General features: G+C 40.7%; 1 pseudogene; it reads left to right on the top strand.

The window, feature by feature from the left end:
* The first annotated feature begins 1047 nt into the window (after positions 1-1047).
* LOC135728287 (C-C chemokine receptor type 5-like) lies at positions 1048-2263 on the top strand (annotated as a pseudogene).
* Positions 2264-20637: the final 18374 nt, after the last annotated feature.

Consider the following 20637-nt stretch of genomic DNA (forward strand, 5'->3'; position numbering starts at 1 on the left):
GCCACAACTGAGAAACAGCATTAAGGAAATCAGATAAAAAAACTTACAGCAGCGCTAAAAAAAAATAAGCTGTGTCTAAATCCACTCCCTAGGTTGGGAAGTATATCGTAAATGCAGGTTCAGGCACTGGTAAGGATTCTAGCTCATGTTAGATGAAAATGGGGGTATAGAAGATACTGTACAGACAGTATAAATGGATGAACAAATAATGGTTTATGGTGTATTTGCAATGATGTATTTACAATGATGATTTTTATATTCAACTTTTTAACCCTGGAGAACCCAGGAAAATCCAAAAACACATTTAAACTATTGAACAAATTTGACCCCGTGGGTTCTCCAGGGTTAAATATGTTTATTAAAGACACATATGCATAGAATAACACATTTTCTTGCCTCTTTGTCATTAAAGGCTGTGTTGCAGGGTTAATTTTTCAACTAATTTGTGCCATGTGCTTTTTGGTAATAAACATTTAAACTGTTATCCATTGTATTTTATGTTGTTGGGTATCACAAAACGGAATATAATACGAAAAAAGTAGGTACTATCTTACAGCGACTTGCAACGATTCTCCTTTCCCCCACAATGCATTGCATTACATTAGTAAGTGGCCCCTCCACAAATGGCATAGCCTGACGGCCTTTGATGCAAAAAGCCGCCGAACACCTGTTTATTGCAGTATTTACGTATATAATGATTGTGTGATTGACACTTTCTGCGGAAAAGCAGAAAACAATATAACAAAGCATCCATTTTTCACAAAACAATATATTTTAGATATTATTTGATAGACTAGTAAGTGTGGATTAAGGATGTTTAAAAATCTCTAGCCTGATGGTCAGGACATGAATGGATCAAACCAGCAGATTTGCAAAGGTTTATTTATCTCCACATATATCATAAATAAAAAAGGTCTTTAAGACCATTTTTGAGACATTAAAAAAATTATATATCTTGAGTGATTTATGTACCCATTTAATTGACAGTGGTCGTTAACCTGCAACATAGGCTTTAAAAGCACCAGTGCACAGTCTTCGTAGACAAGTATGGAAACCGACAGTACCTCATACCTGGATACTTTTACATCTTCCAGGTGAGGTCATATTACAGCACATGTTCCTATAATGCAATGATCAGTTTAGATGAAGATGTTTTAGTCACTACTGACAGTGGAGTTGTGCTCTATAAACTTTGCTTAAATTATATTTTCCCTTTCTGCTTAAGTTTGAATGGACCAGAAAATGATGAGCCAACCACCACTCCCTTATATGACTATGATGAGTACTACAGTAAAGATCTTGATCCATCTGCAATTGCCTGTGATTATGGAGTTAATGCATCCAGCATCCTACCTGTGTTATACTCTCTGTTCTTCGTGTTGGGCCTGCTGGGTAACCTGCTGGTGTTATGGGTGATGTTGATGGGTGTAAAGCTGAGAAGCATGACTGACATCTGTCTCCTGAACCTGGCTTTAGCTGATCTCCTGCTGGTCTTCTCTCTCCCATTCCTGGCTCACTATGCCAGAGATCAGTGGGTCTTTGGAGGCCCCATGTGCACCATGGTTTTAGGCGTCTATCACATTGGATTCTACAGTGGGATTTTCTTCATTGTACTGATGAGTGTTGACAGATATTTAGCTGTGGTTCATTCTGTGTTTGCTTTGGAAGACAGTAAAAAGACTTATGGGATCTTAACCAGTGTGGTCATCTGGATCATTGCTGTTGCAGCATCGTTTCCTGGGCTTATGTCTCTGAAAACCATTGATCACAATAATAAAACATACTGTCATTCTTATCCAACAGGTGATCAGAAATCTCACCATTATGCAAGGAATGTTGGTATTTTTAGAATGAATGTTTTAGGATTAATCTTTCTACTTTGTGTAATTGTATTTTGTTTTGCAATGATTCTTCATAGACTCCCAACAGTTCATCCTTCCAGGAAACAGACCATGAGACTTGTCATTGTAGTGATGGTTGTCTTCCTCTGCTGTTGGGCTCCATATAATATTGCAGCTTTTGTGAAAGCATTGGAGATAAATGAATTCATAATGACATCCTGTGAAAAAAGCAAAGCAATCACTCTTAGTCTTCAGATCACAGAAGCTCTGGCTTACTCACACAGCTGCTTGAATCCCATTCTCTATGTGTTTGTAGAAGAGAAAATTAGGGGGCACCTTTTCAGACTCCTGAAAAAACCATCAACATATTACAATTCATGAAGAGATACCTTACACAGGCTACAGGATCTACAGTGGTGTGAAAGGAGAAATAAGGCCAGATTTACTAAATGGGGCAAATTAGCATGAGAGCACAATTCCCTCCCCCAAAAAAGCATCAACGGGAGAGGTAATATCTGCGGGTAATTTACTTAAAAGCTCAAATTATATAACACAGATGCAACCGCTCATTTCCATAATTACCCAAGCAATGAATTAAGAGCTTTGCAAATGAACAAATAAGCAGACACTTTTATTTTTTCCAGACATTCCAGGCGATTCGGCAATATTATATATTATATGCTTCTGCACAATTTTATCAGTGACTTCAGTACTAGAGGTCGACCGATATGTTTTTATCTCTGCTTTTTGCTCAAAATGTGGTGTTTTTGCAGAAACCTACCCATATTCAAAAGCTGATTACAAAAGAACCACTGAAGGTAGGATGGAACGTTTTTTTTTTGTTTGAAAGCAGAGGGTCTGTTCTTTCATTTGGTATATTGTATGTTTATATATTTAAAGAAGAACATTTTCTAGAAGGCATTAAACTTTGGTGAAAATCATGAAAAACGCTGCCGCTGGCTGGCAACTTTTTTTCAAAACGCTGGCGGTGAAAGAGTTAATCGGCCTAATTTTGCAGCAAAATAGACCAAAGACGATTTTTTAAATAAATAAACCTCTATTCAGTACCAAAGACAACGTATGTGAAAATACAGACTGTGAAATCCCAGCTAACGATGCCAGAGTATGGCTTCGCAACGATATTTTTGGATAATGTGTTTTTCTAGCATTCCAAACTAATTGATACGTGTTGAAAAAAATCAACTCCTTTAACCATGTACTCTCTAGACTCTGCAATACCTCCTCCTACCAGCAACAATTGCTACAATTTTAAGCGCAAATGGCGTTTAATACTGACGCAAATACAAGTAAATTACACAGGCGCAAACCTTACTAAATTTATTTAAATACTTTCAAACCATATATATTGCATCCGAAAAGGAATCTCCTACAAATGCATATGTCAGTCATAAAAATAACTAGGGATGTAAACCTTTACATCGCTAATCATCCACACTGCACATTTTTAGTAAATCCTGACACTCGTTATTTAATGCCAAAATGTTAGTAAATGTTAGTAAATCTGGCCCATAAAGGCTTGCTTACTCTAGACTTTGAGCATGCAAATATTTGTCAGACATTATTGTGAATATGGGCGGGGAGCGATTCGTCAATATAACTTCTTTGGCTTTGTCTATTTGTGCTATTCGGTAGAAAGAAAGGTCACACCAAGATATTCCGGTTCTCTACTGGTCACATAGATTGTTGGGTGTAACTAGTTACTAAGTAATTAGTTACTGTAATTTAATTACAAGTAAAGTAAAGGATTAGTCAATAATAACGATTAGTCAATAATTGATTAGTTTGATCAATTATATATAATACAGTTGTGATTAACACAAAAATCATAATCAATAAAAAAGTCTAACGTTAAAATTGATTTTTTTATCCTTCTCACTTTAAATACTATAATGAGTTAATAGGAATAGTGTTAACACACTAGTGTAGTTTCCAATTTTCACTATTAACTGGTTGGTTATTAGCATTTATATTACTGAGATATTACCTGTGTATTAGTTCTTAAAAAGCACATATTAATGCCTGATTCCACATCCTTAATCCTAATTCCTACTAAGTCTTAATAACTACTTTACTAAGTATTAATAAGCAGTAATTAGGAGTATATTGAGGCAAAAATATTTAATAGTAGTTATAGTTAGTTAATAGTGAGATTTAGACCTTAAAAAGTGTGACCAGAATAATTTATGTACTTTTATATGATTTATTCGAGTTGTTTCAAGCCTCTGTATCATTTTAAGTAATTCGTAATAACTAATGAAATACTTTAAGGAGAAATACATTTGTACAGTGTTCCAATAACATGATTGACGATATAATTAGTAACTAGTAATTAATTACTTTTTTGAGTAACTTACCCAACACTAGTCACATATCCAAGCGTTACGAATTTGCAAGTCAGAGTTCACCAGACTTGAACTTTGGTATGCAATGAACAGCGAAATATCATAGAACAAGCTTGTGTTTTCCGGCTCATCCCTTTATCGGGTAGGGAATACAGACAAAGATAGTATAGTATTTTTAATATAGTAAAATATAGTTTAATAGCAGAATGCAGAGATCATTATGGCTTTTACAATTGCTTGATATGTTTAGAAATCTTAAAAACAGGTAGGTTTTGAGTATTTGTCATATTGTAAGCTGTTACAGTATGTCAAATTTGATGTATGACCCAAGGAATAAAGTGAACCATTCTAGTCAACCACGGCAAATTAAAATTACTTTAAGTGATATGAGTGCACAAGGTTTGCAGAAGAAAAAAGACAAAGAGGACAAGAAAGAAGATAAATGGAAATGTAAAAGGAAGACAAACTCAGGGCTGCGTTCAGCCCCGACAAAACATTTCACAACATTTATTAAACAGAAATAGTCATGCATTGAACACCCTGTTGTGATGACGCTAGAGTTGCAACTATGGTAGCTGAAAAGGCCATGCTTTGTGTTCTTCTTTAAATGTTTCTGGAGCCTGATGAAATCGTTATAAATACGTGTTTAATACTGTACAATACGCTCAATGTTACAGTCACTGCCCCTGCCGTCCAGAATGAAATGTAAACATTCCAACTTAAACCCATTGTGAGAGATGTCTCTTTAGTACCACATGGTTTATTTACATGTTGCTGCTGATTGGACTGCAGTTCTGACACACCCACCAAACAAGAAAAAAACATATCTCAAACCCCATTGCACACCGTTTCCAGGAAACATGCCGTTCAACCCGGAAACCGTAGCAAAACGTTGCACACCGTTTTGACCTTGAACATTCCCCAGCTCAATAGAGAAGACATCATCAATAACACCAGCCAGATGATTAGGTTAAATAGGCAACAGGAACAAATTATTACAACTTTAATGAGGCTGATAAAAGTAATGACAACGACAATAACACATTTTTGTTGGTATACAAAAGTTCCATTTGTAAAAGATGAGGTTAGAGCATTAGCGGCACCAGCGCAAACCATCATTTTGGCATTAAATAACGACTACTGGGATAAACTAAAGATGCGCAGTGGATCATTAGCGCTGAAAAGGTGTGTTCTAGTTATTTTTGCGACTGACCTCGTTGCATATACATTTCTAGAAGTTCCCCTTTCAGATGCAAATTTTTGGGGATGAGATTATTTAAATGATTAACGCAATGCGATTTACTAATGTGTGCGCATTTGTTATGACTGGTAATTGCTGTTGTGTGCCTGTGTTATTTAATTTTCGCCTTTTTGGTAAAAAACTTGCAGATGTTACCACTCCAATCAGCGCTTTTTTGGAATTGTGCTCGCCAATTTGCCCAGTTTAGTAACTTTGGCCCTAAATCTCCAGTGTTGTACATCATGTGACCTTAAAGTAACCGATGCTTAAGCCCCTTGTTAAAAGAGTAATCGGTGAAATCACAAACATAGTGATACTGTACATGGGATACATTGTTGAATGGAAAATTACAGAGTTTTGCAGAGTCGAGGGGAAAACCGACTCCTATATATCATTTAAGTTTATTGGTTTATGTATTTTTTGTGATTTGTTTTGTTTCCTTTATATGATATATGTATGTAGACCTGATATGTAGTAACAAAATGGGAGGTGATGATGTTTTTATATACTCAAGAAGAGGTGGATTTATGTCCAGGATGTGTCTTGAATGTTTCTTTGTATAACCAAGTGAACCAAAGCCAAACCTTGTGGTGAAGAATACTCACTGTTAATGACTTTTTTTACTTTGTTTATTAAACCAAAACCATTTGTATATGGTGATTTGTAAACTTCTTTTAAACAAGTCTCAGAGTGAATTTATTTAACTATAGACTATTATGTTGAAAAATACATAGCTTCTGGCCTCAGAGCTTGAACCCAGCTGAGTCTGGCAAGGGCACCGCCCAAGGTTACCAGATACCTGACAACACACTCAAATGAATGGTAAGATCAAATCATTTACTTTGCAATGTGGTATAAGGAATCACAGGTATGGACGAAGAACAAAACTGCAAGCGTTCCTGGGTTTCGGCAACAAAACTGTAGGAGTGGATTCATTACAGTGGTTCAAGCTGTATTAATGCCGAAATGACTAAAGAAACATTAAAGGAACAGTATGTAGGATTGTGGCTAAAACTGGTACTGCAATCACACAACTGGTGGCCAATACACACCATGACAACATAAACATCAGTTGAGGGCTGCAACTCCACTTTTTAAATGACAATATCCTGGCCAGACCACTGTTGTGAGTGATATAAGTATTTGAAATGAAAATTATTTCTTAATGTCTAGTGACATATCAGGGCCATTTTATGATTCATTTATGTACATTTCTTACATACTGTTCCTTTAACAGCAAGATGGTATTATACTGTGTATTTCTTGACAATAATGCATGAGACGAATGCATGAGACTTGAGAGCCCTTCTAATATATGTATAAACTCCAATGTATGAGACATATTACCTGATAGTATAGAGAACAGAGAAAGAAAGAAAGAAAGAAAGAAAGAAAGAAAGAAAGAAAGAAAGAAAGAGAGAAGCACCATTAAGAATTGGCATCTTGGCCTAATGGCCTGCACCCCAGAGTTCAGGTAAAGAAAAAAGCCAAGAGAATGAACAGAATCCAAGAACAGAGCTCATGGAGACCAGCACAAAAGAGGATCAGGGAAATAATAAGAAGAGGCAGAGCCTCTCTAAAAATGTTCTTTAATCCCTTCCTTGACCATGTGACCAAACCCAACATGATACATTTATTAAACAATCAGATGATCACCTTTAACCCCCACTGTCCTGGATAAGCAACTTAATAGTCTTTGATCACTATCAGTGACCACAAGAATGCAGATGGTACAGGATGGAAATGGGTGTTGCTCATAATAAATGAGAACATTTTCAGTATTAACTGAATTATTAGTTAGACTTGACATGAAAAAAACAAAAGCATGGCATGGCATAAACTCACCAAACAGAAAGACTTACAGTTGAACAAAGCTCAACAAAGGACAATGGAAAGATGAGGGCAACAAATACAGAAGGAACCAATCAGAACCCCCCTGTTAGGAACTACACAACACGGGAATCCCAGAGCAGAGGGTTTTTAATCAGTTATGTATAGGAGATAAACACTCAATGTCTTCAGATGATATGTGAAATGTATACGAGAAAAACACTCAATGACTTCAGATGAAATGCAAAATGTATAAGAGAAAAACACTCTGTGTCCATGTGAAAAGGTGTGGGGAACTGGAAACACTGGAGAGGTGAAACACAGCGATATCCTCTCGTCGGGCTCAGATGTGGGAAACTCAGCCGGACTGTAAGACATCCACAATAGTCCGTCAACACAGACGAGTTCCTGGCGGGGCACAGAGAGAGAGAGAGAAGCGGTCAGAGTCTTCAGCAGCACGCGCGCTGGACAGCGGACTGCGGCAGTCAGGGTGTAGAGCAGAATTACGCGCTAGAGCGCACTGCGGCTGTCAGCGTCTTCAGCAGAATTACGCGCTCATGAGCGCACTGCGGCTGGACAGCGTAAGGTGTAGAATATCGCTAGGAGGTTCCTCTGACTGAGAGTATCCGAAGACTTGACAGATGCCACACCAATCGGGAGAGACTGACAGCAGGGCGGGGAATCTAACAGGGCAAAGGCAGCAGAGAGCACGGTGAAAATATACTAAGAATAAACTTAGACACGACAAGAACTAGACACGACAAGAACTAGACAGAGCTAGCGGGCAGGAACACACAAAGACGAACTTGCAAAGAACAAAGGAAACGAGGGGAATTTAAATCAAACTGGATTGGACAATAATAAGAATCAGGTGCGGGACGCCGGTGAGAGAAGTCAGAGGTAATGAGATCACCAGGTGGAGGACGCGCACGTGTGGAGCTGTCAAAACAAAAACACAGCACATAGTGAAACAAAGACAAAGCAGCCAATAAGACCGAAATCATGACAGGACTCCCCCCCACGACCGCCACCGGGCGGTCCATGAGGAGGCTCACCCCGTCGCCGGCGGAGATCCTCTATCACCCCAGGGTCCAGAATGTCCCGGGCCGGTACCCAGCACCTCTCCTCCGGACCATATCCTTCCCAGTCTACGAGATATTGAAATCCCCTACCCCGGCGACGCACATCCAGTAACGACTTAACTGAATACACAGGGGCACCATCTATAAGCTGAGGGGTGGGGGGGGCAGAGGGAACAGGATTAAGGTGGGAAAAATACACAGGCTTCAGTTTAGACACATGAAAAACTGGATGAACCCGACCGAGTGCTGGGGGCAATCTGAGCCTGACCGTCACGGGATTGATAACCTTAACAATGCTGTATGGCCCGAGGAATCGTGGAGCCAGCTTGCGAGAAGGCTCACGGAGAGGTAAATCCTTGGACGAAAGCCATACTTTCTGCCCACAGATAAAACAAGGCGCGGTTCTACGGTGACGGTCGGCCGCGGCTTTGGTTCGTCTGGAAACCTGGCGTAACGTAAATCTAGCCTTCCTCCAGGTGCGTTTGCAACGACGGACAAAAGCTAGCGCAGACGGAACCACCGCATCAGGTTCCTGTGACGGGAATAAAGGGGGCTGAAACCCCATGGACGCCTCAAAAGGGGACATGTTGAGAGAAGAAACAGGGAGAGGATTATGGGCGTATTCAACCCAGGGTAACTGTTGGCACCAGGAACTCGGATATTGCGATGTCAGACAGCGGAGAGCTCTACCTAAATCTTGGTTAGCCCGTTCACATTGCCCGTTGGTCTGAGGATGATATCCCGAAGACAAGCTAGCTGTGGAGCCTATTTGTCTACAAAATTCCTGCCAGAAACTAGAAATAAACTGGGGACCCCTATCTGAAACAACGTCTGTGGGCAGACCATGTAAGCGAAAGACGTGTTCGATCATAACCTGGGCAGTTTCCTTGGCAGTGGGTAATTTGGGCAAAGGGACAAAGTGAGCCGCCTTGGAGAAGCGGTCGACAATGGTCAAAACTACAGTGTTTCCCTTAGAACTAGGCAAATTGGTTACAAAATCGATTGCGATATGTGACCAAGGACGAGAGGGAATGGGTAATGGTTTAAGCAGACCAATAGGGGCTTGATGAGAGGCTTTATTACGGGCACAAACCTGACAGGCTAACACAAACTGTCTGACATCGGGACCCATAGAGGGCCACCAAAAACGCTGACGTACGGTAGCCAACATTCTCCGAACCCCCGGATGGCAAACAAACTTGGACTCGTGACCCCACCGGATGACCTCGGAGCGAAGCGCATTCGGAACCCACAATCGACCCGCTGGGCACCCTTCTGGCACTTCCCCCTCCCGGCCGGCCCGTCTCACCCGTTGTTCTATTCCCCAGCGCAGGGCACCCACCACCCGCCCCTCCGGGAGGATGGTTTCGTCCCCAGCAGAACCGGGGCTTTCGAACAAACGAGAGAGAGCATCGGGCTTTGTATTCTTGGAACCGGGCCGGTACGAGAGGGTGAAGTTAAATCTGTCAAAGAAGAGCGCCCAACGAGCCTGACGAGAAGATAACCTCCTGGCTGAACGGATGTATTCGAGATTCTTATGATCCGTCCAGACCAGGAAGGGCTCCGAGGTCCCCTCTAACCAGTGACGCCACTCACCCAAAGCCAGTCTGACCGCCAGCAGCTCCCGATTACCTATGTCATAATTTCGCTTAACCGGGTTTAACCAATGGGAGAAAAAGGCGCAGGGATGCACCTTGCCATCCTTAGCAGACCGCTGAGACAAAACGGCGCCTACCCCGACATCCGAAGCATCCACCTCTACGATAAATTGAGCAGCTGGATCTGGAATAGAGAGAACAGGAGCAGAGATAAACCGGGACTTTAAATTATCAAAGGCCTCCTGAGCACGAGAATTCCAGACAAACCTCTCCTTAGTGGAAGTGAGAGCAGTAAGAGGTTGAGCAACCTGACCATAATTTCTGATAAATCGCCGGTAAAAATTGTCGAAACCCAGAAATCTCAATAAATCCTTACGGGAGTCGGGGACTGGCCATTCGGCCACCGCTTTGATCTTGGCTGGGTCGGGACGGATCTCACCGGGGGCAACAACAAAACCCAGGAACGAAACTGACTGACGATGGAATTCGCACTTCTCCGCCTTGACATACAGCTTATTCTCTAATAACCGGCGTAAGACTCGGCGGACATGCTGAGTGTGTTCCTGCATAGAGGGGGAAAAGATGAGAATATCATCTATGTACACAAAGACAAACTTGTTAATCATGTCCCTCAGCACATCATTGACCAGAGTTTGGAAGACAGAGGGGGCGTTACAAAGCCCGAAAGGCAAAACACAGTACTCAAAGTGTCCAGTAGGGGTATTAAATGCTGTCTTCCACTCATCTCCCTCTCTTATACGCACAAGGTGATAGGCATTGCGTAAATCTAGCTTAGTAAAGACCTGCGCTCCCTGCAAGAGCTCAAACGCAGTAGACATTAAAGGAAGGGGGTACCTATTCTTAACAGTAATGTCATTCAAACCCCTATAATCAATACAAGGACGCAGGGAGCCGTCTTTCTTGCCAACAAAGAAAAAACCCGCCCCTGCGGGCGAGGTGGAGGGATGGATGAGACCAGCACGCAGGGCATCATTAATATATTGGTCCATAGCCTCTCTCTCAGGACCCGATAAAGAATAAAGTCTACCCTTAGGCGGAGAAGTGCCGGGGAGGAGATCAATAGCGCAATCATATGGCCGGTGAGGAGGAAGGGAGGTGGCCCGGGCTTTACTGAACACCTGAGCGATATCCGCATACTCCGCCGGGACCCCGGTCAGATCGACCGCCGGAACCTGAGGAAGAGAAAGAACAGAACCAGAAACAGCAGAACCAAGACATGACACATGACAAGACTGGGACCAAGACAAGATAATACTATGCTGCCAATCAACGTGAGGATTGTGTTGCGCTAACCATCCATGCCCTAAAATAATAGGAGATAGAGAAGCTTGAAGGATATGCAACACAATCTCCTCACGATGGTTACCAGACACAGAGAGACTCACAGGAGAAGTGCAATGTGTAATCCGCGCCATCTGCTGCCCCTTGAGGGACCAGACATCCAAAGGGGATTGGAGAGGGACAACCGGGACACCCCAGGCGTGAACCAGAGCTTCATCAATGAAGTTGCCCTCCGCACCAGAGTCGAGAAGGGCGGTGGACGGATGATCACGCCCAGCGAAGGACAACATGACGGGGAGTTGGGTACTGGAAACAGGGGAGAGTTTAGAGGAAGTGGCGCCCACCAGGACTCCCGTACTCTCAGATGGGCAGCGGCCTTTTAAGGCAGGTCTTAGCAAAATGTCCAGATCTCCCGCAATATAAACACAGAGCCTTCTGCAAGCGTCTCTCTCTCTCTGTGACAGGCGCATGCGCCCCAGCTGCATGGGCTCAGGCACGGCAGAAGGTAAAGATGATGAAGAGGGGGAAGTGGTGGTCTCGACCGAAAAAGCTCGCTGGCGAATGGAGCGTCGCTGATCGCGAAGCAATCTCCGGGCTTCGATCCGGAGAGCGAGGTCAATGATGGCATCCAGTGAGGGAGGAAGATCATGGACAGCGATCTCGTCCTGGAGATCATCAGACAACCCCTCAACAAACTGCGCTCGGAGAGCCGCTTCATTCCAGTGGCAGGCAGCTGCGAGGGTTTTAAACTCAATGGCGTACTCGGTGACTGTGTGTCTTCCCTGAACCAGATGTGCCAACCGAGCCGCAGCGGCATCCCCGCGCACCGAACGGTCGAAGAGCCTCTCCATCTCCTCGCGAAACTCATGAAACGACCGACAGCAAGGATCGCGGGCATCCCACACGGCCGTAGCCCACTCGCGCGCCTTGCCAATCAGAAGGGTGATCACAAACGCAACCCGGGTGATCTCTAAGAAATAGCGGCGGGGCTGGAGGGCAAAAACCAAAGAGCATTGAGAAAGAAAAGCCCGACAGGAGGCAGGATTACCATCGTATGGAGGTGGGGCTGTAACATGAGGCTCCGTCTGCGATGGCAGGCTGAGTTGGGTGGCATCGGCACTGAGCTGGTCCAAACGTGAGGAAAGGTCCGACATACGGGCAGATAAGTCCTCAACCTCCGCGGGATCCATCTTGGCAAGTTCGTCCTGTTAGGAACTACACAACACGGGAATCCCAGAGCAGAGGGTTTTTAATCAGTTATGTATAGGAGATAAACACTCAATGTCTTCAGATGATATGTGAAATGTATACGAGAAAAACACTCAATGAGTTCAGATAAAATGCAACATGTATAAGAGAAAAACACTCTGTGTCCATGTGAAAAGGTGCGGGGAACTGGAAACACTGGAGAGGTGAAACACAGCGATATCCTCTCGTCGGGCTCAGATGTGGGAAACTCAGCCGGACTGTAAGACATCCACAATAGTCCGTCAACACAGACGAGTTCCTGGCGGGGCACAGAGAGAGAGAGAGAGAAGCGGTCAGAGTCTTCAGCAGCACGCGCGCTGGACAGCGCACTGCGGCAGTCAGGGTGTAGAGCAGAATTACGCGCTAGAGCGCACTGCGGCTGTCAGCGTCTTCAGCAGAATTACGCGCTCATGAGCGCACTGCGGCTGGACAGCGTAAGGTGTAGAATATCGCTAGGAGGTTCCTCTGACCGAGAGTATCCGAAGACTTGACAGATGCCACACCAATCGGGAGAGACTGACAGCAGGGCAGGGAATCTAACAGGGCAAAGGCAGCAGAGAGCACGGTGAAAATATACTAAGAATAAACTTAGACACGACAAGAACTAGACACGACAAGAACTAGACAGAGCTAGCGGGCAGGAACACACAAAGACGAACTTGCAAAGAACAAAGGAAACGAGGGGAATTTAAATCAAACCGGATTGGACAATAATAAGAATCAGGTGCGGGACGCCGGTGAGAGAAGTCAGAGGTAATGAGATCACCAGGTGGAGGATGCGCACGTGTGGAGCTGTCAAAACAAAAACACAGCACATAGTGAAACAAAGACAAAGCAGCCAATAAGACCGAAATCATGACACCCCCTCTTATAGGCGACTCCAGACACCTATTAAACAATAGTCCAAAACATAAACACAAGGTCCTGTCCAAGGTCCAGTGTCTAGTATTGCGTGGCATTAAATGAGCTACAGAATGACTCAATCCCAAAACGAAAAATGCCATGACAGCAATATCATTAAACATTGATTATTTTTATACATTGATTATACATTGATTATACATTGTTGTTGTGGAACTCTCTATGTGAGAAAAATGCCAACATTATATATTTTTAGGGCGACATTTTGCAAATATTACAGGTAGGACTAATACATTAATAAAAGATCTCTGTCTTCCTTAACTTATTTTACTGGGTGTTTAGGTAATATTTGCTTTTTTCACATGCTACAAGAGATGTGGAAATATGCTGTATACCTGCATATACCCTGGACCACAGCACTGGACAAGGGTTTAAATACACATACTAACTGACAACAGGTGAAACAAGACAAGCAATCAATGAGTAAATGTCCAGGTGATGGGAATTGGAACAGACACAAAACATGACACGCATTTAACCATGACAGCAACATCTAACTGCAAGCCCCATGCTGTCTCACTGCAGACCTATAAAATATACAGAACAGCTAGTCAAAGCAGAGTAAGCACAAGCAGGACATTTTGTTAAATTTGTATTCCAATGATGGTGCGATAAATACATTGTAGACATCTCACACGTCATTTTTCTAGGACAGGTTTCACTTCCACATTCGTGAAAAAAAAATTCTTCAGTGGCACTATTTATTTATTTGTTAAAGGTTAACACCTTAACCTTCAAATCTAAAAATATAAAATGTAAATATGCTCTACGGCAAAATGTGGAGGAGGTGCATAGCTTTGCAAACTGCGTCAGAGAAGTAACAAGTTCTGCACAGAGAGAGAGGGGAGAGAGAGAGAGAGAGAGAGAGAGAGAGAGAGAGAGAGAGAGAGAGAGAGAGAGAGAGAGAGAGAGAGAAAGAAAGAAAGAGAGAGTGACATTAACTGTGTGCATATTTTTTGACACTAACATATTGCTCACATGATTATGTATGTTAAAGAGAAGTTTTACCAAAGTTCCTCTGTCAAAATAAATTTACCAAAACCTTCTAAAATGTAAAATACAACTTGACACTTCTGACCAATATTTATATTTTATATCTTATATATAAATGTTATATTGCTACTCAGTCTCACAAAGTTTTGTGATATAGTCACGTATTTTTTTTATTCTTTTTTCGTGCTATTATCACGAAATTTCGTAATTTCGTGTTTTTTCGTGATCGTATAACGAATTCCTGTTTTCGTGTGATTATCACGTATTGGTTACTCAACTGTTTTTTCCTATTTTTAAACCATTGTCGCTTCGGTTTAGGGTTATATTTGGTGCTTGCATTAGAATGTCACTTTATATATTGGTTTATACTATTTTTTCTGATTTACTTTTTTATATGTCGCCTGGCGTTGGGGTTAGAGTTGGGTTTGGTTAGGGATGTCATTTTATGTAAATCTAACCCTAAACCGAAGCGACAATGGTAAGAAAATAGGACAAAACAGTTGAGTAACTAATACGTGATAATCACACGGAAACAGGAATTCGTTATACGATCACGAAAAAACACGAAATTTCGTGATAATAGCACGAAAAAAGAATCAAAAAAATACGTGACTATATAACGAAATTTCGTGAGACTGGGCTGTATATTTATATTAGGGCGGGGACTTTAACGCTTTAATTAAGATTAATTAATTACACAAAAAATAACGCGTTAAACATTTTTAACGCATTTTAATTTTATTTTTGCACGGCGGAACATTTCTCACTGGATGAGTTTCGGCGGACCGATTATACTGGAGCACCAACTAGCGTTCATGACTTCAGACAACAACAAACCACAGTGAACATGAACGAAGAAGCTGATGAGATCGCTTTGGTTGGCCCCGTGGATGGGAAATTCTTTTATAAAAAACGAATGGATGGAAGCGTCGATAAGAGCATGGTTGTGTGTAAGCTATGCAACAAGGAATTCACATATCACCCGCAGCACATCGAGCCTCAAGTATCATCTCAATGCAAAACATATAGCAGCTACCGTGGACATTAGCCCGACTCCGAGTACAACGACTTGGTTGAACAAAAATAAACAATATTTTGTTTGCTTAAGCTTATGTATTCAGTAATTATTCATGGTATACTAAAAATCCATGTGAAAAAATAACTTCTCAATGTTCTCAGGTCAAATATTTATATGTGATTAAAATGTGATTTATTTTGATTAATTAATTACAAAGCCTCTAATTAATTAGATATTTTTTTTTAATCGAGTCCCAGCCCTAATTTATATATAATATATCTTATATATAGATGTTATATTTATATAACATCTTAAACAAAGGTTCATATGTCTGATTTTTTTTGTGATTTTTTCCTTCAAATCTATGATGCGTAATTTCAGGTGACCATAACTGGAACAAAAGGGTATAATTTCACAGGAATTACAGAGAGAAGTTGCTTTTTTTCATTTTACTTGCCTTAAAACACGAATAACCAAATTAAATTAGCTGCACTATTTAAGAATATCAGTTACATATACAAGATGTATATACTGAAATTAAAGTGATGTGTTGTATAATGTTATTTTATTTGCTGATGTGGCTCATAGACAATAACTGTATATAATGCACTTTCAGAAGGGAAAGTGGCAAATATGAAAAATCCTGTCCAAAATCTTTGTCCAATTTAATCCTGTCAAACTTTGGGTTAAATAAATTGGACATACCTCTACAAAAAAATAGTTAATAAAAAAATTGCCAGTAGCAGCTACCGTACAACCATGTCATCATCGGAGACAACTTAGCTTCCGTAGAAACCCTCGTGTATGTAGATAAAAACGTCTCATTCTAAGGTAATAAGCACATAACAGTTCATTATGAAAGGTCTTAATACACCCCTGATAATATAGTTTTGTATATTATTTTGTATTTCTGTCAAGAGATCCTTCTAAAAATTACACACTGCACCCTTAAGTTAATTTTGTTTTACCTTTTCTTACCTGGCTAATATAAGGCTTGATCTCTTTCAGGCCTTGCAGGTGTTTTTTTTTCATTCAGAAATTGCATATTTCCATCACAAAAATATCAAGCTCTGCCCTCCCAATGGCGGAAACCAATCAGCATGGCGAAGGATTCTCACTCCTTCGGCCTTTTCCGGCACTCACTGATGATGTTTTAACGTTATGTAATTTAAGTAGTTTTATCTGACTCCAAAAGATTCACAATCTAATTTAAATATGAAGCATAAATAAATTAACAGTTGTAATCAAACGAAAACTTTGCACACCTGGCAAAAGAACGATAACGGTGTAGGAGATCTGGCTACAGATTCCTCAAAGTAAAATAAAATGTCTCATTTCTAGAAAATCCCACCTGAAACCTTTACAAACTTTCTTTAAATATCCAGAGAGAACAAAGCATTGTAGTAATAATGATAGAAATTTGGTAGTGATTAGATCTTGTGGACCAGTGGGCAGCACATTGTGAGTGATTGGTTTACAGGTCTAAGGTGGGAGGTGTCTCTCAACATTGAGTGAAGTTTGCTTAATGTATTGTTACAGTTTAACATTGAATTCTGTCGTCATATGAATGAGACTATTGCACTTGCACTGAGACATTTTTAATGATATCAAACAAGACCAGATTCAGATTCTTTGTGAATGTAGAAAGTAGCATTTCATATACAGTTTATAATTGAGATTTTTTTTAATAAAATTCATTAAACTGAAAAGTAACACAAAAACTTTTTTTTAAAAGAACTAAAATATTTGAATGTGTACATTTATAAAGTAATGCGTTACTCTAATCGTTACTTCAGAAAAGTAATATTATTACGTAATGCACGTTTCTTGTATTGCGTTACCCCCAACACTGGCGTTAAGGCTATGTATTTGCTCATTCTGTGTATTCCCTGAGAACTGAACCTATGATCGTTTGCACTGTTAATGCAATCACCAGTTGAGCTAAACCCACACAAGAGCAATTGTAAATCATCACCTTTATCGGTTTCATACTTAAGATCTGTCGATGTTATTGTTTTATACAGTTGTCTGATGTCTACTTATGATGTTTGCATGGTTTTTACACTGAAAAACATCAAAAGCAATAAGTAATAGGCTATTTTGTAACATGATTCTGATGCTGTCTGGAGAAAAGCTTTGTTTGAAGGGACAGGCCACATTGAAGACCTGGACGTAAATGCCAACTGCTATCATAGCTTCCCCTATCATTTCATCATTACATGTGGGGAAATGTTATAAAAACATTAATTTGTAAAAATAGCAGACAAACACAAATATGTTTATGCAAAAGTGCTAAAGATGATACACATATATGACAATACGTATAGTAAAGTAGAAACAAAACTTTGAAACTTGACGTGACTAACAACACATTATGCGCGCATCAGAATCTAAATTGCGCCTGGTAAGTCCTTCCTTATCACTAACTTTGTATATTTTTATCGTTACATTACAGTTGTATTGTTAAGCGTTGCACCTTTATTAATCGTTTAATGTTTTTAGTAAATAAAATTAAACGTGCTTAGACACGGATGTTAAAACAGGACATATAAAGCGATCTCTTCTAACACAGCAATAGTGAAACGCAGTAACATAAATAAAGTAAAATGTTTTACTCACTGTGTATACTGCTGTGTCATTTTGTCAGATGCAATATTAGTGGTGCTTTTAATCACAGTCTCTCTGCAAATCCAGCATCGACTTCTTTACAAATGAATCCACGGTACACAATGTAAACAAACACTCCCCACGCGAGCTGGAACTTCTTCAAAAACAAACTTTAAAGGCACACAAGGCAAGTCTGAGTATTATTTCTCTACTAGCTCCCCCTAGTGTCTGGGAGTAAATGCATTCTATATCTAAGACTATACGAGACTGAAGGACACCGGGTCGGATACAGCGAACTTGCAAGTGGGGTATTCTTCCTACAGACGGTAGGGGCGGGCGAGAGAGTCTTCATTCGTCATGTAATGAGTCATTTAACCATATACCGACTTACGAAGATGATTTATTAACATAAAAATGCTGCCTTGTGTCCCTTCAACCATGCATTCCTAATGTTATGTTTCGAGCCTCCGAGTTAAGGTTATCCAGCGTCTGCGTTCTTCCCAGACGGTTCTTTCACAACCGAACACTCTGTTTCCATGGTTACTCATAACAGATCACCGGGTCAAAATAAAAGTCTCTCAGGAAAAATTTATTTAAAAGTCATTTTGGTTACATTTGGCAATCTTTAAAGAGATGTTTACTGATTGTTGAGACAGTGCAGGGTTTGCTTTGCCCCTGGCCTACACGTGTGTCACGCGAATCTGTGGGCTGGGCTACAAAAGTGGTTGTTGTATTTGGGTTTGGGGAGGTTTTTCAATTCTACTCTGACGTCATATTTTGGCACATTTCTGAATCGACCATTTTCCTGGCTTAGTGCCAAAAACTGTTATATTTCAGTAGCATGGACGTTTTCAGTTTTAAAACTTGCAAGATGTTCATTTAAGTATGATGACCATTTATATAACAAATTATCAAGTTAAAATTGATTGTTTGATTCACCACCCAGCTAGCAAAAAGTCGTCTATTGGACGTTGATTAGACGTAAACCTTCAACGTCTAATTACGGTCCACTGAAGGTTGAAAATGAAAATTGAAAAGACGTCAAATTTGTCCAACTTTTCAACCTTGAAAACAGGTCGATCTTCAACGTCTAATTACGGTCCAGTGAAGGTTAAAAATGAAAATTGAGAAGACGTCAAACTTGTCCAACTTTTCAACGTTGAAAACAGGACCACATTAACATACCAAATAACATTTTATAAAATGAAACAAAGCTTTAAAGGGTTATAATAACTTTAATAAAACAGCACATTTTAAATAGTGCAAACAGTCAAGTAACCAACAGATTTCACAGTCTGCAATAAACAGGTTGGTCCAGTAACCAACACAGAGTGCAATAAACATACCAACACAGATTTCAGAGTGCAGTAAACATAGGTTAGTCCTATGAGCCAGGGGTTTTCAAAGCTGTCCTGGAGGACCACTAGTACTGCACAATAATTTATTTGCATGTCTCCCTCATTAGACAAACCTGGTTTAAATTTTCAGCTCATTAGTAGAGACTGCAAGACTTGAACTGGGTGTGTAAGGTAACTGAATGAGGTGTATCACAAAAGGGAAACATGCAAAATGTGCAGTACTAGTGGTCCTCCAGGACAGCTTTGAAAATCCCTGCTATGAGCAGTCCAGAGCTTTCTGTAATCTGGCGGTTGGTTGGGCTTCTCTCTGTGATGATGGGTGGAAGATTCGTGCCACATTCACACCATAGACAGTAAAAGAAATGGACACAGCGACCCTGTTGGATTCAACGGAGACAAGTGAAGCCAATTAGAAGCTCACACTTCCGGGGGGTCGAGCGTACTGCGCAGACTCAAACTGAGCTTGGTGACGTGAGCAACCTGTCTGACAATTGTAAGTCTTCTAATAGCTGTGCCAAGAGAAATCGGAATCACCCACCGAATCTTGCAGAAACGGCGAGCGTGAACAGGAGTACATTTTGTATTAAGTATATTTAGTATTCTGATTAATTACTTTGTCATTTTGCATAGTATTTATTTATTTTAAAGTTTAACGCCAGTACGCCATATTCTACATGCGCTTCTTCTCCTGTCCATACGGTAATTTCTCTACTGTTCGACAGAGAGTCGCGTGGTTATGACGCAATCGTTAGCATAGTTTTACTAAAACTGCTTCTACTGGGCCATAACGTAAGATACAAGGTAATGGAGCCTTTTTTTACATTTTCGTGTTTCTTTAGAAATAATTGATGCACAAATTGAGTCTTTAAACGCCTCAGATGTAAAGTTATTCACTGTCAAAGTGACGCCAAAATGAATGGGAGTCAATGGAATGCTAAGAGCAGGTGGGGGTCCGCTAGCTAATGGCGGTGCCCAGGGCTGCTTCAATAAAATATGAAACCCTGCCCCCCTGATTCACACGCCTCTTCGCTTCTTCTTCTTTCAGTTTTATGGCGGTTGGCAACTACCTTTAATGGCGCATTACCGCCACCTGGTGGGGTGGGGTAATCATAGCATGAATCCTCATTGCACCTCAATCGCAGTTTCATATTTTTTATGACTTTGACGTAATATGGAAAACTCTTTTCATTTACTTAAGATAATTGTAGAAATGAGTGAAGAGTCCATGATCAATCC

Source organism: Paramisgurnus dabryanus, chromosome 13 (assembly GCF_030506205.2).
Source record: "Paramisgurnus dabryanus chromosome 13, PD_genome_1.1, whole genome shotgun sequence".
In the NCBI taxonomy this organism is placed as follows: Eukaryota; Metazoa; Chordata; class Actinopteri; order Cypriniformes; family Cobitidae; genus Paramisgurnus; species Paramisgurnus dabryanus.